The sequence below is a fragment of the Bubalus kerabau genome, chromosome 8 (genome assembly GCF_029407905.1).
Source record: "Bubalus kerabau isolate K-KA32 ecotype Philippines breed swamp buffalo chromosome 8, PCC_UOA_SB_1v2, whole genome shotgun sequence".
NCBI lineage: Eukaryota > Metazoa > Chordata > Mammalia > Artiodactyla > Bovidae > Bubalus > Bubalus kerabau.
The window spans coordinates 120,353,533-120,376,991 of NC_073631.1; the positions used below are offsets into that span (position 1 = coordinate 120,353,533).

Sequence of the window (23,459 nt, forward strand, 5' to 3'; positions counted from 1 at the left end):
CCGCCAGGCTCCCCTGTCCGTGCAATTCTCCAGACAAGAATACTGGAGTGGGTTGCCATGCCTCCTCCAGAGGATCTTCCCGACACAGGGATGGAATCTGCGTCTCCTGCATTGGCAGGCGGAGTCTTCACCGCTGTGCCACCTGGGAAGCCCAAGCCTTTTAAATATCCTTATGTTTTATCATTTTGATGTTTTCTCTTTTTTCATCTGTCTTCTGAATAGTCTGAAACAACGCTGTTCTGATGCTAACTTTTTTTGTTTTCACAAATAATAAAAACATTGGGTACTTGCCTGAATGAGTAAGAATATACTGTTCTTTTGACTACCCAAGCATAAGTTTGATATTGGCCATTGTAACATTTCGGAGAAGGCAATGGCAACCCACTCCAGTACTTTTGCCTGGAAAATCCCATGGACGGAGGAGCCTGGTAGGCTGCGGTCCATGGGGTCGCGAAGGGTCGGACATGACTGAGCGACTTCCCTTTCACTTTTCACTTTCATGCACTGGAGAAGGAAATGGCAACCCACTCCAGTGTTCTTGCCTGGAGAATCCCAGGGACGAGGGAGCCTGGTGGGCTGCCCTCTATGGGGTCGCACAGAGTCTGGCACGACTGAAGTGACTTAGCAGCAGCATTGTAACATTTTACCTTCTTTGTTAAGAAAATGTAGGAGGGATAAATTAGTTCTAAATATCAAATCAAAATTGGCATCCCCTTTTATTGACCTGTGTGAGAGAACTTGCTAGCTTTTTTCTTCCTTCATTAAACAGGAACTAAGCATGTATTTTTATAATAAAAGACTTAAAGCATATCTCAGCCAGGTATTTTATTTTGTAAGTTAAAAAAAGAACTTGTAACATTCAGCAGGGCAACTTTACCCTACTGTGATTTCTGATAGTCAAGAAGGCAAATTATGGAACTAAGAAATCTGTTATTTAAAATCTCATCAACCTGTCAAGAGATTGTTAAACATTAAACTGTGCAAGGTCACTGTTGTACACGTTGGGCCTTATCTCACCAACATCAAGAGGGTCCAGGTCAGTGGCCCACAGAGAAAACATTCAGTAGGGTGTATGTAGCACACTGCTGCTTTGCCAGTTATAAAAGAAACTTCTTTAGATGAATTCTGACTTCACCTGGATAAGGCATGTTCTGAGGAAGTATCAGTGCTTTTAACAAAAGCTTTGTACTTCTTTAACTTCGGTACATGTATGACCCCAAATGCGACATTGAGCATTAATATATTTACAGCTTCTCCCAACTAAGTTCAAAGCATGATCATTTTGTTAGTAATCAACCTTCAGAGAACAAACAGCCTGTTTAATACTAATTTGATAAATAGGGTAATACACATTTCTCATGTTTTATTTTGCAAAATTGGGTATCTTGAAGCTAGCAGAAAAAAGTGTGAAATTAGGAAATGGAAAGTAGAGAATATTTAACTCAAATTGTACTTACTGGCAGGAACTTGAGGCCGTTATTTAAGTATTTACAAATTTTTTTTAATGCATATCTTTCTATTCTATGCAGCAGTCTCAGTCTTGGTCTCATGTTCAGTTCAGCTAGTCACAAACCCCTTAAAGTTAGGTACTATTAATTTTTAGTAAACCTCTAGTTGGGGTTTATAGACTACAACATTTGACCTTTTCATGAAAGGGAATACTTAAGTTAGAGGCATCAGCAAGCCAGCATTTTCTCACAGGAGAACCTGGGAGCCAAAAAACATGTGTTTCTTTATGGGAGCGGTCAGTCAGCGGACCCACAGGGCACAGTTTCCACCAAAAGTCATGTGTTCAGTGTAGAAAAACTAGGGAACATGAGTCAGGGAAAAAAGTAAATTATCTCAAATCCTATCCTGGAAGCAGTGTTACTGAAATCCTTCCAGACACTGTCTCACACAAATACATTTTTGCCTGAAAAAAAATTATGTTGCTGGCCTAAAAACAACAGAAACAAGAAGGTCCTTCCAGGTCAGTAGATAAAAGATCTGCATCGTTTAATGGATACATAATGCTCCATTTTTAAATGTACCTTAACTTACATACCAAATAGGAAAAGGAGTACGTCAAGGCTGTATATTGTCACCCTGTTTATTTAACTTATATGCAGAGTACATCATGAGAAACGCTGGACTGTAAGAAACACAAGCTGGAATCAAGATTGCCGGGAGAAATATCAATAACCTCAGATATGCAGATGACACCACCCTTATGGCAGAAAGTGAAGAGGAACTCAAAAGCCTCTTGATGAAAGTGAAAGAGGAGAGTGAAAAGGTTGGCTTAAAGCTCAACACTCAGAAAATGAAGATCATGGCATCCAGTCCCATCACTTCATGGGAAATAGATGGGGAAACAGTGGAAACAGTGTCAGACTTTATTTTTCTGGGCTCCAAAATCACTGCAGATAGTGACTGCAGCCATGAAATTAGAAGACCCTTGCTCCTTGGAAGGAAAGTTATGACCAACCTAGATAGCATTTTCAAAAGCAGAGGCATTACTTTGCCAACAAAGGTTCGTCTAGTCAAGGCTATGGTTTTTCCTGTGGTCATGTATGGATGTGAGAGTTGGACTGTGAAGAAGGCTGAGCAACGAAGAATTGATGCTTTTGGACTGTGGTGTTGGAGAAGACTCTTGAGAGTCCCTTGGACTGCAAGGAGATCAGCCCTGGGATTTCTTTGGAAGGAATGATGCCAAAGCTGAAACTCCAGTACTTTGGCCACCTCATGCAAAGAGTTGACTCATTGGAAAAGACTGATGCTGGGAGGGACTGGGGGCAGGAGGAGAAGGGGACGCCAGAGGATGAGATGGCTGGATGGCATCACTGACTCAATGGATGTGAGTCTGGGTGAACTCCAGGAGTTGGTGATGGACAGGGAGGCCTGGCGTGCTGCGATTCATGGGGTCGCAAAGAGTCGGACACGACTGAGCGACTGATCTGATCTGATCTGATAACTTACATAACCAACTCTGTGAATGCCTTTGTTTCCAGTTTGACGGTTTCAGGGCTGTAAACTCATCGCACAGTTAGCCCATGCGCAGGGTCCTACACTCTTCCTTCCATGCTCCGAGGTCAGGGACTAGCGCCACCCGCCTCCCTGCTCGAGGACCGAGTGCAGAGCACAGAGTGAGTGTTCATCACCAGGACTCTGTCATTGGTTCTGGCTCGGGCGGTGGTGCCCCTGGAGGCATCTTGGCTGGAGGGGAGGAGAATAGCTGGCCTCCAGGGACAGAGGCCTGGACGCCCAGGGCAGCCCACACAACGACCGCCCTGTGCACAGGGCCCAGGGTGCCGCTGTCGGGGCGTAGCTGGAGGACAGGCAGTACGTGCAGCCTCCACCCGATCAGGACACGGAACGCTTCTGACACGGCTTGGGGGCTTGCTCAGTTGGCGTTCCTCGGGGCTGCTGTGTGGGAGCCACTTCCTGCCTGCTCTCCAGAGGGGAGGAAGCAAGCAAAACATCGCTCCGGAGGCTCCCTGGCCACCAGGCCTGCAGAGAGCCGCCTACCGCCCAGTCCACCCACTTCCACTGGCCAGAACCAGGTCTTGTAACCCCAGCCTACCCTGCAGGGGAGGCTGGGAAACGGAGTCTTCCTGGTATCCAGGAAAAGGAGATGGGATTGATGGCACTCTGCCAATTTCTGCCATCTTTAGTTTCAAAACAGTTCTAACAAACTAAGATCATACTAATAGGATACAATAAAACATTTAAAAAATTTATTAAAGATAATTTTAAAAAGCCATGCTTGCACCTAGCCACTTGGTAGACACATGCTGAGTTGGGGGGTCGGTGGGTGTCCTCTTAGCCTCAGGCGTTGGTCGGAGGCCTGCAGCAGCCTCCAGCGCCCCTCCTCCCGCAGGTCTGCACCCCATCCGCGGCCTTGTTCCCTACCCAGGATGCCTACCTCGCTGGGTGACCGTACAGGCTCCCAGTTGAATCTGCTGAACAAGGCGCCGGCACAGCTGAGAGGGCAGGAAGGAGGGAGATGCTGTGTTTGTTTCTTGGACCTCTGGGCAGGCTGCCTGCAGCTGGCAAGGTCACGTGACCTATGCAGCTGCCTCCTCTGAGGCCCCGCTCTCCTTTCCTTCCTCATTCCTTTGACCCTTGGTTCCCCCGCCACCCACACGTCTGCCTCCACCTTTGTAGCCATCCCTTTATAAATCCGCGTTCTCAGGTGATGCTAATGTGAGTAGGCTGCTTCAGCCGTGATCTGAGTTACATAACAGACATGGAGACCTGATGGAACATTGAGAAGTCTTTTCTTCCAGATAAATGTTATGCCTGCCCTCGAAAAGCTAACAAATACTTGGGTACACAAGCCTGACAGTGGTGGAATTAATAAATGCAGCAGAGCTTTAGAGAAGCGCTCCTTGTGTGCCAGGATCGATGGGACAAACTTCTCAGATGGAGCGGATAACAGAAAAGTTGGACGTTTTAGATAGTAATTGGTTATTTGATACAAGGGGCAAATAGGCAATAATACGAAATAAATGCCAAGTATATGAAGGTCCTGAAGTCCCACCAGAGCAGGCTGTTGAATTTGAGGTGTAGAATAAACCTGTAGCTGTCCTAACAGGAAAAAAAAAACAGCTTACTAGCTACTGAAGGTGAACTACTTTGCGGCAGGCTGGCTATAGAATTAACTCTTGCTTCATTTTCAGCCTGTAAAGTGCATAAACAGAAATTGTCATTATGAATTGTACCGGCCATCTGATGGGAAGCACCCGGTAGCACTGACATGGCCAGGAATTAGAACACACTCGTTACGGCTTTGGGGCATCCACATGGACTCACTCCCGCCACCATGCCCAGAGGGGACCCCCAGAAAGGCCCTGGACCACAGTGCTCCATGTGCTTGTCAACTGCATGGAGAATGAGACAATGTAAAGAGGACAGAGGGTCCACAGGCATCTAGCAGGGCCTGCTCAGACGCTCTTCACCGTAGAGACACCGTGGCCAGTGGCACTGAGCACCACGACCTTAGTCTAGTTCTGTGGTTGCTCTGAGGCTTTTCCTGGCCGTTGGAAGCTATTCCCAGAGGTAACGCTGATGGGCGTGATGGTTTCCCGTCATGGACAGAGTTGGGCTTCTTTGAAAATGTATCCTTAGTCTCATCTCAGATTGTTCACCAGTAAATCCTAGACTAGGACCTGGTTCCGTATCATAAAACACTGACAAGGATTTGACAGTCTTCTCCCACTCGAGCTTCTGACCCAATCCTTCTGTTTAGATATACTTCCATCTCAGATGTGCTTCCGTCTGCAAGATGTTGTGAGTCAGCCTCACTTTTTAATAGAATATCCTGAGGATGAGGAAACAGGCTCAGAGAGTTTAAGTGACTCGATGATGATGAGAATTGCTAGCAGATTTTGGGCTAAATCCACCTTTTTATATTATATTTACTCAAATTCATTCTTTTAAAAAAACAAACGATTTAATTTCAATATAATAGAAGTAGAAAAAAACAAAGTATTAGTGGTGTGGAAGGTATACCTTGATAGAAGTTGAAAATAGTCCACTGATTTATATTTTTGCAGCTAATACGTATTCAGTCCTCTCTTGGAATTGATTGAAGATGAAGAGATGATTGTTAGCTCTAAGTTCAGAATTTCCCTCTTATAATGTCTTGTGTCAGTTTTAATTTTCTGATTTAATTAGTTTCCTAATTAGAAGGGGTTAAATTAATTAACCTCATTATTTACTATATATTTAATGATTTCTCCTCTATAGGGAGTTACTTCATTTTCAATAATTGGAAAGCTGTGGCAAGAGGGAATACTGCCGAGTTCTACACTTATTGCTTTACGATCAGTGGCAGGACAGGCCAGATTGGAGGGAATTTTAGGCGAGATACCAGATACTTGCAAACTTCCCAGATACTTCCCACTTGTTCTGAAACACGGTACAGGTGAAAACATGAGCTGGGATTCAGTAATTTCTGCTGAATTAAAACTCAACAGATATATCCTTTATGTAAGGTCAAAATATCCTAGAACATAGGATGTTGTGAGAAATAGCCCAACCACGTGATTTTAGTTATAGACATAAGACAGCCATGAATCACCGAATACTGCTAAGTAATGCTAATGAAAAGGAGAGTCTCTGAAGTTACCACCCGGTCTAACGGCATATTGCTGCTGCTACTGCTAAGTCACTTCAGTCGCGTCCGACTCTGCGACCCTATAGACGGCAGCCCACCAGGCTTCCCCGTCCCTGGGATTCTCCAGGCAAGAACGCTGGAGTGGGTTGCCATTTCCTTCTCCAATGCATGAAAGTGAAAAGTGAAAGTGAAGTTGCTCAGTCGTGTCTGACTCTTAGCGACCCCATGGACTGCAGCCTACCAGGCTCCTCCATCCATGGGATATTCCTGGCAAGAGTACTGGAGTGGGGTGCCATTGCCTTCTCTGAACAGCATATTAAAAGATCGTTTTTCCTCAGACTTGTCAGTGGACTGAAAGGAAAACATTTTGGTAGGTCACAGTAAAATCTTAAGCCTTAAAACTGCATGACATGGAAATCAAATAGGCCTTGTTCTTTCATGTTTATATATGTAGAAATATCAACAATTTGTGGATAACTAAAAGCAGAGACATTACTTTGCCAACAAAGGTCCGTCTAGTCAAGGCTATGGTTTTTCCAGTGGTCATGTATGGATGTGAGAGTTGGACTGTGAAGAAGGCTGAGCAACGAAGAATTGATGCTTTTGGACTGTGGTGTTGGAGAAGACTCTTGAGCGTCCCTTGGACTGCAAGGAGATCCAACCAGTCCATTCTGAAGGAGATCAGCCCTGGGATTTCTTTGGAAGGAATGATGCCAAAGCTGAAACTCCAGTACTTTGGCCACCTCATGCAAAGAGTTGACTCATTGGAAAAGACTCTGATGCTGGGAGGGATTGGGGGCAGGAGGAGAAGGGGACGCCAGAGGATGAGATGGCTGGATGGCATCACTGACTCGATGGACATGAGTCTGAGTGAACTCCAGGAGCTGGTGATGGACAGGGAGGCCTGGCATGCTGCGATTCATGGGGTCACAAAGAGTCAGACACGACTGAGCAACTGAACTGAACTGAACTGATGTTTTAATGTAGCAATACCCCAAAAAAGATGAAATAACTGCTTTTTAGAGAAAATGAGGCTGTATCCACGATATATCTCAGTTGTTCTTTTTCCCACCAAGAAGCACTCCTGGTGCGGGTCTGAGCCACTGGGCACACGGGCTCTGCACCACACCGCGTACCCCCACTGGTCCTCAACACCACTGTTCCCCAGCTCCACTGAGAACCCCACGAGAAGGCTTGGGCGGGGGCACAGTTTTGAACTCAGACCTAATGTAGTAGTAAAGTGAAGCAGTCTGATTCTAGGAAGTTCACTTCAGCTGAGAAAGCACAGGGACTTTAGGTGCATTGCAGATGGGCCTGGCTTAAGAAGCAAGGCCCAGCAACATGCACCCATGGGAGGCCTGAACTCCGGTCTAGAAACAATGTGTTCCATGCCAACACGAGTAGTAAAAGGTGACGGAGTTCAAAGCAGGGAGCTACCATGGGGACTGGGATGAACACGGAGGGCTTCTTGGAGGAGGTGAGTTTTGAGAGGGCTCTGAAGGATGACGGAAGGAGGGGACCAACGGCCACTTGGAGAAGCAGCCTGAGCAGAGGCCTGGGCCTGGAGGGAACGTGGGGCGGCAGGACCAGGCCAGACCCCGGAGCAGGGGACGTCGCAGGGGAGCCACTACAAAGAAGTAGGCTGAAGGCCGTCAGGGAGAAACCATGCAGGAAGACAGAATACCGCCCACGTGGCTCACAGCGTGGAATCTACTACAGATCCTCATCCCCAAATGTAGAGGCTGAAATGGAGGCACAGGACGCTGTCTCTCATTTGTTCCCATTTGGAAAATACCTACTCGTGTTCAGTGTGGGGCAGGGCAGCATTCAGAACAGCACCAGCCAGACAGCGCTTCCTGTCCTTGCCCAGCTCTCCAGCAGCTCCCACGGCTGGCGGAGGAGGTTCAGTCCCACCAGCCTGCCGGCTGTGCCCCCATGACCTCCTGTGACCTCCCCCAAACGCCCACTACACACTCCAGAACCCAGCACCCCAGCCTGCCTCCTCCACCCCACTGCATACATGCCTCTTCCCACCAACCGGCTGCTCAAACCCCCTCAAACACACCCACCACACACCCCTGCCCCCTGGCTTCGTGCAGACCCCGCACCCCCCCCCGACCTGAAACGGCTGCACACATGCACAGCTGAGCCGGCCACACCTCTGCTGTGTCCATGCACAAACGTCCCCTTTCGCAAAACATCTTTGATGCCTTGAGACAGAACTGCTTTGGTCCCTTCTGTTCCCGATGGTAAAGAAGTCATAAACTGGGGGTTCTCTGGACGGATCAAGGCTGACTAAAGCCAACCAAGTTGTGAGAGAGTTCATCTCCACTCCGTGGCATGGCTGCCCAACGCATCTGTTTTCAAGGCAGGGGACCTAAAATGGCGCTTGCCTTCCTCCCAGTGCTTCTATTTAAAATTCCAAAAGACTTGATTTTAAAATACTTGCCCATCTCACACAGTACCCCCACCCAACTCCCACATAATCCTGCCACTGCTAATGGTTTTACTGCTCTGAACAAGTATGTCCCCAGCTTCTCAGGATGGTGCCCGATGCCAAGTGGATGATGGATAGATACTGAGGGAGTAGATGGGTGCGTTTCGAATGAGCTAACATCACTGCTGGGGGTTTTCCACCTTGGTGTTAAGGCACCACCAAACACAGTCAGAGCTGTGCAAAATTGAAAGTTCCTTCTTCGACTGGAAGTTGCTCCACTGTCACTGACGCCTGTGCTTTTCTTTACAGATGGGGAGACAAGGTCCAGAGAGGTTAGGCCAGGGGCCAGCCAGCCTGTCCTGTGATGGGCGAGACAGAAGACACTGCGGGCATTGTGGTCCAGGACACCCGTTCTGACTCCTTAACCCCGCCACTGCAGCTAGACGGCAGCTGTAGAGGAACACATGTGCCGATGGCCGGGGCTGGCTCAGTGGCACCCCTTCCTCGAAGGTGGGCGGCCGGCCAGCTTGAGCCCGTGGGCCTCGGCTTGCTGACTGTGGGCTGGGGCATCCAAGGTCACAGGCTCACAGACTCCATCCCAAAGACAACACCCAACAGGTGTGAACTAACTCGCAGGTCCCTGGAGCCCCAGCCGGCACTTCCTCTACTTGGCTGCGCCAACTCTGCGGTCTCCGGAGGTCTGTCTGAGTGCTTGACCATCAGGAAGACAGGGGAATTAGGGCTAATTAATTAGTCCAAACTTTGAAGTCCGGAGAGGAAACAGCCTCATATTAACTGCAAACGATCATCCTAAGTAATATGCATGTGGCACTTTCATTAAATTTTCTCTCAAATCTTGAAAAATATGTATCTCCTGGCTGCCAACATTTTCATCTTAGGATAATTATGAAGCTTCCCCAAATAGTCCTTTCTCAGTCTGCGATCCACAGCGGGGCACAGTGCCAGCTGCTGAGACTTGATGGAGCTGTTTAATTTGAGACTTATTAGCACAGCACAGGTGAAAATGAATAAAGACAGTGAAATTTACTCAGAATGTACCCAGTGTACATGCCTACTGTGTAGTGATGTGCATGGGGAAAAGAAATTACATGAATCTAAAATGAAGATACTTCAGTGTCTATCAAGATAAATTCAGGTGTTTTAGGAACATCGTCCAAAGATAATAAAAATCATTTTACTGCGATAAAGGCAGACATTTCAACATGAGACAGCCATTCTTATGAACATTTATTCACAAAAAGAAAACAATCACAGAATAACAAGACCAAGAATCTTAAACTTTAAGCTTGTAACACATTTTTGTTGTTGTTCAGTCACTAAGTCGTGTCCGATCCCATGGATTGCGGAACTCCAGGCTTCCCTGTCCTTCACCATCTCCTGGAGTTTGCTCAAATTTATGTCTACTGAATTAGTGATGTTAGCTAACCATCTTATCCTCTGTCGTCCCCTTCTCCTCCCGCCTTCAATCTTTCCCAGCATCAGGGTCTTTTCCAATGAGTCAGCTCTTCTTTATCAGGTGGCCAAAGTATTGGAGTTTCAGCTTCAGGATCAGTCCTTCCAATAAATATTCAAGGTTGGTTTCCTTTAAGATTGACTGGTTGGATCTCCTTGCAGTCCAAGGGACTCTCAAGAGTCTTCTCCAGCATAATTCAAAAGCATCAGTTCTTTGGTGCTCAGCCTTCTTTATGGTCCAATTCTCACATCTGTACGTACCTGCTGGAAAAACCATAGCTTTGACTATACAGACCTTTGTCAGCAAAGTAATGTCTTCACTTTTTAATACACTGTCTAGGTTAGTCATAGCTTTCCTTCCAAGGAGCAAGCATCTTTGAATTTCACGGCTACAGTCACCATCCGCGATGATTTTGAAGCCCAAGAAAATAAAATCTGTCACAGCTTCCACATTTTCCCCTTCTGTTTGCTATGAAGCAACGGGACTGGATGCCATGAGCTTAGTGTTTTGAATGTTTAGTTTCAAGCCAGCTTTTTCACTCTCCTCTTTCACTTGCATCAAGAAGCTCTTTAGTTCCTCTTCATTTTCTGCCATTAGGGTGTGGTATCATCTGTATATCTGAGGTTGATATAATTTAGGGGCTGTGAATTAAAAGTGTCATTCTTTGTTTATTAACGTTCAATTCCCAGCCAACTCTGAAGATAATTTTTTGAGATATTAAAACACAGCTACACAGCAGTTCTAATACCACATTCGATTTCCTGACTTGGGCTCATAGTAATTCCTTCCTGCTGTAAACCAGTCATTTCCCTCACTTAAAACAAACTATTCCTTAGAAAGATGAAGACAAGGCTTAGGATGTTAGTGGTCAGGGACAGAAGGCCATAGGATGAGCTGAACAGAAAACCAGAGGAGAGGAAGCCCCAGAGTGTTCTCCCTGATGTCAGAGTCTCTTCTAGTTCAGGTATCATGTAAGAAAATTCTAAGGGGTGAACGTTAGGGATATTGGTGATCCTTCTGCTTCTGTTACTCACCTGCTCATGTAGAACAAAGAATCTGCTCCAAACCTGTGCGGAGAAAGAAAAATCAGACTATGGAGAGGAAAGAACCACCTCACTGAGCACAAAAGCCATTTATATTTACAACCTTTTTCCCAGCCAGCCATTTCAAGGATTAAATGATTTAATAAGAGTCCTGGATAATTCTAATACATTTCTAAGTGGGAGGATTTATTCAATCTATTTGCCTATGTCTGGCAGCTCTGAGAACTTGCATAAACGCATATATTAAAAAAAAAAAAGCAGAGGGTTTTGCAAGTAGAATTGAGTCCTGTGTTTCACTCCTATAGAAAAATTTCAATGTATTGGAGAATATGTGTATAGTATGATCATAAATGGAAACTTTCCATTTTATCTTGGGCTTTGTGACTGATGCATTTTATCCCACTTATCTACAACATGTTCATTAGAATCTGAGAAAGAAGCTTCATGAATCCTTTCTCTGTGCGTTAATCACTCAGGCACGTCTGACTCTTTGGGACTGCATGGACTGTAGCCCACCAGGCTACTCTGTATGGGATTCTCCAGGCAAGAATACTGGAGTGGGTTGCCATGCCCTCCTCCAGGGGAGCTTCCTGACCCAGGGATCGAGCCCGGGTCCCCCACATTGCAGGCGGATTCTTTACCATCTAAGCCCCCAGGGAAGCCAGGGAAGGTTCTCCTTATGTCCCTTCCTCCATCCTTCTGTCCTTGGCTCTGTCTAGTGCTCCAATGGCACTCTTGGCTCTTTACAGTGGCTTTAAGACATGACTGCAAAATAATACAAAGCGGCAGGCGGTTGTCATAGGCACACAGCATTATGACTTTAAAATTTGGTTATTATGACTAGTGAAGTAGGATAAAGCTTCATATTGCTATGAAGAATGCAATGTGTAACATTCTTGATAGTTTTAAGTAAATGGGTTCATGATAGTTTTAAGTAAATGGGTTCATGACAGTCACACGGGCTCCATCCTACTGCAGGAAGTAGTACTGGAGGCAGGTAATTCACCTGAAACAGACCATTTTAAACTGGAAGATATGAGCTGCTCCTGCTGTTAAAGTTTTTATTAAAGCATAATATAAAGCATTATACATATATAATATTACATTATATATGTATAACATTACATTATATATATTACATTACTATATATACAATAATGTGCACAAGCCCTACTCGGAGAGCTCAAAGACCCTGACGAGGTGGATACACCTGTGTAACCAGCTAGAGACACAGTATTGCCTATATTACACTCCATTGCAAACCACAGCTTCCTGTCCTGACTTCTGATATCTTAGAGCCATTTTTCCGTTACTAAGTCTATATAAATAGATTCACATATTTTGTGTCTTGTCTTTGGCTCAAAATTATAGTCTGTGAGAGCCATTCATATTCCTGCACGTCATTTCGGGTTCTCCATCCATATTGCTGTACCGCAGTCCCTGGCAAGTGCTCTACAGTGGTTTATCCACACAGCGATCCTTGGGCATTCGAGCAGTTTTCAGCTTCTCGTTACTGCGAACGTGCCACGACGAGCATTTCCACACATGCCATTTGGTGGATAGATGCACGCGTTATGCTGGATACACATAGTCTGGCCGTGGAATTGCCGGGTTGGAGGAACCGCGTACGTAGGGTTTAACAGATACTGCCAAAACATTTTCCCAAGTGGCTGCACCGTTTCATTCCTGCCAGAGGTGGCGCTGTCTCTTTCATTCTGGCCGTCCTGCTGGGTGAGTGGTGGTGGTGCAGTATGGTTTTCATTTCTTTGATTAATAAGGTTGAGGACTTTCTTACCGGACATTTGGCCATTTTCACATATGAAGTATCTGTGTGTGTGTGTGTGTGTGTGTGTTTAACGTTTTGCCCTCACCACAAGGCATGCAGCATCTTAGTTTCCGGACCTCCTGCATTTGTAGCGTGGAGTTTTAACTACCACTGGACCACCAGGGAAGTCCCCGTGTCTGCTGTATTCTTGCTCATGTTGTAAAACTCCCCCCTCCTACAGCTTCTGAGCGCAGGCGTGAGACCCGTCCTCCCTCGTTTCTAACCTGCTACTTCCTGGGAGTCCCGTCCGTGGCCACCGCAGTCCCAGGCTCTCCAGCTTCTGCGGAATCCTTCCTACGACCGACAGACTTTCTCCGAACGCCCCCGTCCACTCTGGGACTCTGGGATGCTCAGCCTCAATTACCTAGAAGGCAAATATACCAGTACTTGTTTCAGAACTGTTATCCCCAGCACATCATTTTGGTTAAAGTTGTTAAAAGTTAGTTTCAGGTTTCTCTTTACTGATTTCTGATCAAATATAAGTGTTTTGTTGAAAATTTATACTTTCTATGCAAAGTATTTCCCCCTTTTACAATTAAGTGCAGTATAAAACTGGTAAGAAAAACAAAGCGTTTGGAACTGAAAATATTGAGACATCATGTTCTGAATGGTTAGAACCATCTCTTTGATTTACACAGATTTTTTTTTTCCAAGTGAAGTACTGAACACATTAAATTCTGAACTATGGAAACCTCAAATGTTTTCTCGGCAAAAAGTGATTTTTTTGAATACTAATGTCAGCGAGACATACATTGGTTTTGAAGGCTTTGGGGAATTTGAACTCAAACACTTCAAAGTCTAATTTCTTAAATATTTTATGCATATTTACACACGCTATGTATATATGTGGATATATTCAACACATACACACCATTTACTCAGCTGTACCAATAGATCCTTTCTTGGAATGTCTGAGCTTAAGCTTGGGGGAATTCTAGTAAGGCGCATGCATAGCATGTAAGATCTTGACCCATTTTCACGATTTCACTTCCTTTTCTACTCAGATGAGCATCAGCCCCTCAAAGAACGTGCTCACAGCTCTCTTCCTCCCGCAAGAGCTGGAAGGAAGGGCGACCTTGCGGGGCTGAAGACAAGGGGGCATTGGGACTGCGTGCAGTTCTTGTTCTGAATCAGAGCGTGGGAGCCTCCATGGGGCAGGGAGAAGATGGCGCAAGATTAAAAGAGGCAAAATTAACATCCGATCACTCAACACAGACCCCACGGGAGCCGGAAACTCCCCACCGTCCGTTTACTGAGGAAGGCGGCAGGCACGCGCACCCAGATGAGGACGAGAGACACGGACCCGAGGCTTTTCATCAGACAAGGGTATGAGTCACCTGCCGAGAGACCCTCCACTAGACGAGGTCCAGTGCCCCTCCTGCCTGCGTGTGGGCCAAGTCCTGGCGGGGCGAACATTTCAGACATTGCCTGGGGCAGCCGCGACACGGACTATGCGTATTTTCTTTCTGGTTTTAGTTAGATTTTCCAACCGATTCAAAAGAGCAAGTCCTAGGACCACCTGTATTTGGCACGTGCGGCAAAACTGTGCCCATGGCTTTGACTCAGTCTTCGGTTTTGCAGAACCATCTTCCTGAGCTTGTCAGCACAACAACCAACTGTGGCCCCTGCCAGCAAGCATGGTGTGGGATGGTTGACCCTAATGAGGTGAACTTAAAGGAACTGGAGGACTTTGAGTCAGGAGGCACCCAAGAGATGATCAAAGAAAATGGTGTTCAATTCTTTTTACTTTTTTTTAATACTTTTTTTTTTTTTTTTTTGCCACACCATGTGGCATGAGGGATCTTAGTTCCCAGACCAGGGATCAACCTCATGCCCCTTCAGTGGAAGCTTGGAGTCTTAACCACTGAACTGCCAAGGAAGTCCCCTGAGGTTCAGTTATTTTTAAAACAAGGTCTTACATAGAACTCCAGTTTGGCTTTTGGAGAAAACACCTTTATGGGGAAGAATTTCAAGATCTAAATAATTTGAATTGGTGGAAACCAAGACAAGATTCCCTCATAGCTCAGCTGGTAAATAATCCACCTGCAATGCAGGAGACCCTAATTTGATTCCTGAGTCAGGAAAATCCCCTGGAGAAGGGATTAGACTACCCATTCCAGTATTCTTGGGCTTCCCTGGGGGCTCAGACAGTAAAGAATCCACTTGCAATGTAGGAAACCTGGGTTCAATCCCTGGGTTGGGAAGATCCCCTGGAGAAGAGAAAGGCTACCCACTCCAGTACTATGGCCTGGAGAATTCCATGGACAGAGGAGCCTGACAGGGTACAGTACATGGGGTCGCAAAAAGTTGGACATGACTGAGTGACTTTAACTTTCACTTTTCAAGACAAGATTTGTGGAAATGTACTCCAGGCGCCAGACTAAGAAAGACAAAATCCACGAGTGGGTTGGGGTGACTTTGTTGATGCAGATGTCCTGTCCCGGGGCTCAGGACTCAGAACCACGGGGAATGGCGCCTGGACCTGGATCCCTCAGCCAGCATCAGTGAGGCGGGGACGCTGGACACTCCCTGTCTTACCCTGGCACCAAGATGTCCAACTGAAATAGTGTGTGAACACCAAAGTAAGCCACTGTGGAATCAAAATGTCTTTCTAGTAGCTACATTTTTTTAGAAAAGTACAAAGACAGAGGTGAAATTAAATTAATATATCCAAAATACTATTACTTCAACTTCTAGTCAGAATAAAAAATAATTAATGGGATATTTTGCATTCATTTTTCACAGTAAGTCTGAAATCTGGTGTGCATTTTACACTTGGTAGCACATCCTAATTAGGGCTAGCCACACTTCAAGTGTTCAACAGCCAGAAATAAAGAGGGAGAATACATCACTTACTCTACCGATGTCAAGGCATTCAATAAATAAATCGTTCATAAACATTTTTTATACAAAAATTCCAGCTACTAATTGAAGAAGAAATTACAGAATATCACCACGTTGCAACCTAAAGTGAGATAAATGGAAAAAACTGATAAGTGAAAAGCTGAAGGGGACCATTATAATGGATTGATCTGCTTGACCTCACCTGAACCCTGATTAATCTTATCACCATTTATTATGTGTCTCTTATAACATGATCCAGAAAGTACTCTCACCAAAAACCCCACAAATACATGTCGGCTAAACAATATGCTACTAAACAACCAATGAATCACTGAAGATATCAAAGAATAAATTTTAAAAATATCTGGAGATAAATGAAGATAAAAACACAGTGATTCAAAATCTATGGGACACAGTAAAAACAGTCCCAAGAGGGAAGTTTATAGCAATACATGCCTACCTCTGGAAACGAGAAGAATCTCACACAAACAACCTAACCTTACACCTAAAGGAAGTACAAAAAGAACAAGAAAAACCCCAAACTATTAATAGTAAAAGGAAACAAATAATAAAGATCAGAGCAGAAATAAATAGAGGCTTAAAAAACAACAGAAGAGATCAATGAAACTAAGAGTTGGTTTTCCAAAGGCTATAAAAAAATTGATAAACTCTGAGCCAGCCTCATCGAGAAAAAAAGAGAGTGATCAAATGGGATTTATCCCAGGGATGCAAGGATGGTTCAATATCAACAAATCAATGGATGTGATACAGCACATTAACAAATCTAAGAGTAAAGAGCCTATGCTCAGCTCAATAGATGCAGAGAAAGCTTGTGACAAAATTTAATATCCATTTATGAAAAATTCTCAACAAAGTGGGCATAGAGGGAATATACCTCAACACAATAAAGGTGATATACAACCAGGCCACAGCTAATATCATTCTCAACAGTGAAAAGGTGAAAGCATTTCCTCTAAGATTACGAACAAGTGAATGCCCACTCTTGCCACTTTTATTCAACATAGTATTGGCAGTCCCAGTCACAGCAATCAGGAAAAAGAAGTAAAAGGAGCTCAAACTGGAAAGAAAGAAGTAAAACTGTCATTATTTATAGATGACATGATGCATAAAAATCCCTCCATATGCCACCAAAAAACTAGAGCTCATCAATGAATTCAGTAAAGTTCAGAACACCAAATCAATAGGCAGAAATCTGTTGCATTTCTATACACAACAATGAACTATCAGAAAGAGAAATTAAGAAAACAACTCCATTTATGATTGCATCAAAAAGAACAAAATACCTAGGGATAAATCTAACTAAGACTGTAAAACGCCTGTACTCGGTAAAATAGCAGACACTGATGCAAGAAACAGAGGATGACACAGAGGGAAAGATACAGCTAGTTCATGGACTGGAAGAATTAATATTGTTAAAATGATCATACCACCTAAGACAATCTACAGATTCTATACAATCTCTATCAAAAGATCATGAGAGTTTTTAAAAAACTAGATCAAATAATTCTAAAATTTGTAAGAAGGCACCAAAGATGCTGAATAGCCAAAACAACCTTAAGAAAGAAGAAAAATGCTGGAGGTATTCGATATGTTCTCTGATTTCAAATCTACAGTAATTGAAACGTATGGTACTGACTCAAAAACAGGATCATAGACCAATGAAACAGAGTCGAGAGCCCAAAAATGAACCTACACTTATCTGGGCAATTACCCTACGACAAAAGAGGCAAGAATACACAAGGAGGAAAAGACAGTGTCTTCAATAAACAGTGGTGGGGAAGCTGGACAGCAACACACAAAAGAATCAGATGGGGCCACTTTCTCACACCACGAACGAAAATAAATTCAAAAGGGATTAAAGACTGAGATGTAAAACTCGTAAAACTTCTGGAAGAAAACATAGGCCGTATGTTCTTTTTTTTTTTTTTTTTTTGGCTCTGCAGGGTCTTAGTTAGGAGAAGGCAATGGCACCCCACTCCAGTACTCTTGCCTGGAAAATCCCATGGATGGAGGAGCCTGGTAGGCTGCAGTCCATGGGGTCGCTAAGAGTCGGACACGACTGAGCGACTTCACTTTCACTTTTCACTTTCACGCACTGGAGAAGGAAATGGCAACCCACTCCAGTGTTCTTGCCTGGAGAATCCCAGGGATGGGGGAGCCTGGTGGGCTCGTACGGAGTTGGACACGACTGAAGCGACTTAGCAGCAGCAGGGTCTTAGTTGCAGCACACAAGATTTTTGATCTACGTTGCAGCATGCAGACTGTTCAGTTGCGGCTTGTGAGACCTAGTTCCCTGGCCAGGGATTGAACCCAGCCTGCCTGCATTGGAAGTGCGGAATCTCAGCCACTGCAGCACAAGGGAACCAGGCAGTATGCCCTTTGACATTGATCTTAGTAAATTTTTTTGGATATGTATCATCAGGCAAGGGAAGCAAGAACAAAATTAACAAACAGTTCTACATCAAACTGAAGAGCTTCTGTACGGTGAAGGAAACTATGGACAAAACAAAAAGGCTGCCTACTGAATGAGAGAAGGTATTTGTAAATAATATGTCCAATTCAGGTTAATACGCAAAGAATATACTTGTATATATCATACTCATACAACTCAACATCAAAAAATAAACAACACAGTTTTAAAAAAATGGGCAGAAGGCCTGAATAAACATTTTTCAAAGAAGACAAACAGACTGCCAACAAGTACATGGGAAGACAAACATCACTCAGCATCAGAGAAAGCAATTCAAAACCACAGCATGATAATGCCTCACACAAGCCAGAATAGGCATTATCAAAAAGCCAGCAAACAACAAGCATTACCGGGGATGTGGAGAAAAGAGAACCTTCACGCTGATGGGAGGGTAGATTAGTACAGCCACTGTGGAAAACAGGTGGAGGAGCCTTAAAAAGTGAACAGAGGAACTACTGTGTGGCCCAGCAACTCCGCTCCTGGGCATTTATTTGAAGAAAATGAAAATGCTAATTCAGAAAGATATATGTACTCCAACGTTCACTGCAGCATTATTAACAATAGCCAGAATGTGGAAGTGCCCACTGATAGACAATGGATAAAGAAGATGTGATGTGTGTGTATATAGATATAGATATAGATAGATATAGATATCTACATGGTAATAGATGGAAACGACTTATTGTGGTGATCACTTTGAAATTATGAAAACCCTGAGTCTCTATGTTGTACACCAGGAACTAACATAGTGTTGTAGGTCAATAATACTTCAATAACAAACTCATAGAAAAAGAGATTAGGGAATTCCCTAGAAGTCCAATGGTTAGAACTAGACACATTCACTGCTGTGGGCTTGGGGTTCAATCCCTGGTTGGGGAACTAAGATCTCACACACCTCATGGTGCAGCAAAAAAAAAAAAAAAGAAGGAAAGAAAAAGAGATTATATTTGTGGTTATCAGAGGTGGGCACAGGGGGAAGGGAACTGTCTGGAAGAGGTCAAAAGGTATAAACTCCCATTACAAAGTATGTACATCCTAGGAATGTACTGTGCAACGTGATGAATGCAGCGAACACTGCTGTGTGTTACGTATCAAAGTCCTGACGTAAATCCTAAGAGTTCTCATCACAAGCAAAGAAGTTTTTTTCTTTTTCTTCTCTTTGGTACCTATGTGAGATGATGGATGGTCACTAAACTTATTGAGGACACCATTCCATGACATATGTTAAGTCATTATGCTGTACATTTTAAACCTGTTAACTACATGTCACTGAAACTGCAGGAAAAAAGGAGTACTTAAGTTTGATCAGTGGACTAGTAGCCGGGACATCCCAAGGGAGCTTGCTGGAAATGCTGATGTTTAGGTCCACTGCCAGACCTACTCCACCAGAAACGGCATTTTTAGAATTGTCTTCATATATTTTTGGCTGTGCTGGGTCTCCGTTGCAGCGTGGGCTTTTCTCTAGTGGCGGTGTGTGGGCTTCTGCTTGTGGAGGCTTCTCCTGTTGGGATGCTCAGGCTCTAGGGTGTGTGGACCTCGGTAGGTGCAGTGCGAGGGCTCATTGGCTGTGGCTCCCGGGCTCCAGAGCACAGGCTCAGGAGTTCTGGCACAGCACACGTGCTTAGCTGCTCTGTGGCACATGGGATCTTCTGGATCAGGGATTGAACCCGCATCTCCTGCGTTGGCAGGTGGATTCTTTATCACTGAGCCACCAAGGAAGGCCAGAAACTGTGTTTTCAAAAGATCCCTAGGTGATTTGCCTAAACTTTAAATTTTGAGATGCACCGATGTACACAACAAATGGTCAAGCCTTTTCAATAAATGTATTGTAAGAATTTTAAAAAGGTGGTAGGTTTAAAGAGATACAGCTTTAAAAGATTTCAGACATATACACCAAATATAAAGTGTGGACCCTGTTTGGATCCTGATTTCAACAACTTTAAAAAGTTTCCAAATTTGAACACCACCTGGAGATTTGATACTAAGGAACTGGTGTTACTCTTTTTATGTGTGATAATGCACGTGATTATGTTGTTTAACACAGTCTGTCGTAGAGATATATGCTCACATAATTACGGATGTAATAATATGATGAGGTTTGCTTCAAAACAGCTCAGGAGAGAAAGCACCCAGGGTGGAGCGAGACTGGCCATGAACTGTGTGCTGGAGTTAAGTGAGGGGGTGCGGGAGGTTGTCACTCTAAACGCTTCAGTCCGGTTCATGTATGATTGAAACTTTTCACAATAGAGTAAGTTTTCAGAAGTACACTGTTAAAGGAAGCACAGACATCTTCAGGAAGTTCTAAGAGAGAGAGGACAAAAGGAAAATGGCATCTTGAAATAAGCTCCCTGTTTCAAACTGAAAAATTGGGATCCCAGAAAGGAAACATTTGTCAGAGACACGGTTGACCACATTTGTCTACCAGACCTTGAGGACAGAAAGCTCATCAAAGTTTCCTGACCCACAGGATCCCACACGGTAGCTACCCAGGCATGGCGTAAACCACAGGCTCAATCCAATGAGGGGCTACTTTAGTCAGACAAAAGTCCAGGTCTGGTAGGCAGAGATCCAGGTCCAGCTTCCGTGGTGACGCTGCAGGCTCCCTGACCCAGTTCCCAGACCTAGGTCTGATTACAGACCAGTGCCTGCTGACCAAGGAGCAGGCTGGGCCCCTGTGGAGAATCTCTGCAGCGTGGCCACACATGTATTCTATAAACTGTCTTCAGGCCTCTTCAGAGGGGCCTGTGACTTTACAGGAAGCGCTGGCCTGGCTGGGTCCGCTCTGACCTCAGCTGTGGACGGGTGGACACAGCTGCACACAAGGACGCTGATGGCACGCTCCTTTGGGCTCCCCACTCTCCTGTCCAGGGGCTTTCTTCCTTTTTTTTTTTCAAACTTTAAGCTTTTTGTTTTGTATTGGGGTATAGGCGATGAGCAACGCTGTGGTAGCTTTTAGGCGAAACATCGAATGGACTCAGCTACACACATACAGGTCTCTATGCTCCCTCAAACGCCTCCCTCATCCAGGCTGCCACTCTTGAATGGAGCTCCGTGTGCTGGACAATGCTGTCCTGGGGCTTTTTTACTGCTGGGGGACTGAGCTGGCCTGCACGCAATAGCTGGTCCAGAAGGAGGAAAGTGGTGAGGCTGACAGCCCTGGGGCAATTCCAAAAACGCACTGAGAAGTCCATGGACGAATGTTTGACTCCCATGCTAAGGTGAGTCCAGCTTTAAGGGCATGCCTCATCTCCAGGTGACTGGAAGCTGGATGTCTGGGGTGTCAGCTCTGTAAGGAGCTCTGCACCACTCTCCCTGGCTTCCTGTCCCCTCTCCCTGCTCCTCCACTCCTGCTCTCTGAGGTCAACTCCCCCCAAATTACCCAGGTCTCCATCTCAGCTTTGATGGGGAGCGACTCAGATAAGAAACTGTATCCTTGTTGATGTGAATCCTCGGGCATCCGCGTTCCATTGTGGTCCCCCAGCCAGAGGGTTACAGAGGCCAAATGAGAGACTCTGAGCCCCAGTGCAAGGGCGGGGGGTGTCCGGTGAGTATGCAGACAGTTCCTGAGTGCTCAGTCAGAGCAGAAAACCTACAGGCTGCAGAATATCCACATCAACTCCCTGACCCAGGACGTAACCAGGATGAGAAGCGAGGGAGAAGCCAAGATCTGTGCAATCCCCGCCCCCACCCCACGTCAGGGAGGGAGGTGTGGGCAACTCAGAGACTGGCTTGAGAAAGGGCCAGTCTGTGAGCTCTGGGCTTCATGGATTCTCAAGAACCCATGTTCTTTTCTTCTCTTATATTTTTGGCCACGTTCTTCACCACCTGTGATCTTAGTTCCCGGCCCAGGGATCGAAGCCACAACCCTTGCATTGGAAGTGCAGAGTCTCAACCACTGGACCACCAGGGAAGTCCCGACATCCTTCTATGTGCAAAGGAGGCATAGATTTCCCCCAACAGTGCCCTCAGCCATTCTTCAAAGAGCCAGACGACTCCGGTAACTGAAAACAGACTTGACCTCACCAAATGCCGTGGTCGCTGCTGCTTGCCCCACTGCCAAGCAGAGAAAATGACAGCTTCCTGAAGTATGCCTGGCCAGCCAGGGAAGCTGGAAACCGCCTGTTCCAGGCACGGAGACAGGAGGCCGCCTGATCCCCCCTCTCCCTGAGCGGTCCTGTTTTCTTTCCCTTTCATCCAGACACTTGAGGGAGAAAACAGGGGCTGGGGGAGGCACACTAGGAATGTCTGTGGCCTCTGCACCTGTTCCAGAAGTAAAGTACACTTGCGTATTTACAGGAGGTGAAGTTACTCATTGCATTAGAGCCCTCCCAAGGTGGCAATTTAACTTTACCAATGTAACGGTAATTTGAGCATTCAAGCTCAGTCCCCTCAGAACATAAGACATTTCAAGGCTGAAACACGTAAGAATTGTCCTCTTCTTCTAGCATACACTAGTTCAAAAGTCTCATCACCGTCAATAGCTCATTTGTTTTAGGCTAGTGAGTAACTTCAGCCAGCAGAATAAAAGATAGTAAGTACCAAGGTCTTTCTTCTCCAGAAACCTGGCTCTCCGGGGCTTCTGTTTGCACTCGCCAAGCCCTGTGAGAGTAGCTAACAGCGTTGATGTTGTTGTTCAGTCGCTCAGTCACGTCCGCCTCTTTGCAACCCCATGGACTGCAGCACACCAGGCTTCCCTGTCCATCGCCAACTCCTGGAGTTTACCCAAACCCATGTCCATTGAGTCAGTGATGCCATCCAACCATCTCATCCTCTGTCGTCCCCTTCTTCTCCCTCCTTCAATCTTTCCCAGCATCAGGGTCTTTTCCAATGAGTCAGCTCTTTGCATCAGGTAACCAAAGTATTGGAGCTTCAGCTTCAGTATCAGGCCTTCCAATGAATATTCAGGACTGATTTCCTTTAGGATGGACTGCTCGGATCTCCTTGCAGTCCAAGGGACTCTCGAGAGTCTTCTCCAACACCACAGTTCAAAAGCATCAATTCTTCAGTGCTCAGCCTTCTTTATAGTCCAACTCTCACATCTGTACATGACTACTGGAAAAACCATAGCTTTGACTAGATGGATCTTTGTTGGCAAAGTAATGTCTCCACTTCCCTAGGACACCTATAAGTGAATGCTGTAGAGTCCCCTTTTCCTGTGAGAGCACAGCAGCGAGGAAGGCCCGTGCTGACTGCTGCCGCTTCACACGGCCACTCTGCGCTGGGCAGGTCTCCTCCCCATCCACCCACG

General features: G+C 45.4%; 1 long non-coding RNA gene across 2 annotated transcripts in view; it reads right to left on the reverse strand.

Moving 5' to 3' along the window:
- Positions 1–10,160: 10,160 nt before the first annotated feature.
- The window catches only part of LOC129659699 (uncharacterized), a 64,059-nt gene continuing 50,760 nt past the window's right edge, over positions 10,161–23,459 (reverse strand). Inside the window, exons 2-4 of one of the 2 annotated variants that reach the window (XR_008718188.1) lie at positions 13,101–13,240; positions 11,043–11,075; positions 10,161–10,271 (exon numbers count right to left, since the gene is read on the reverse strand). This is a non-coding gene — a long non-coding RNA (uncharacterized LOC129659699). Of the gene's footprint in view, positions 10,272–10,514; positions 10,650–11,042; positions 11,076–13,100; positions 13,241–23,459 lie in introns of those variants that run through there. The other variant, XR_008718189.1, reaches the window with a different exon arrangement.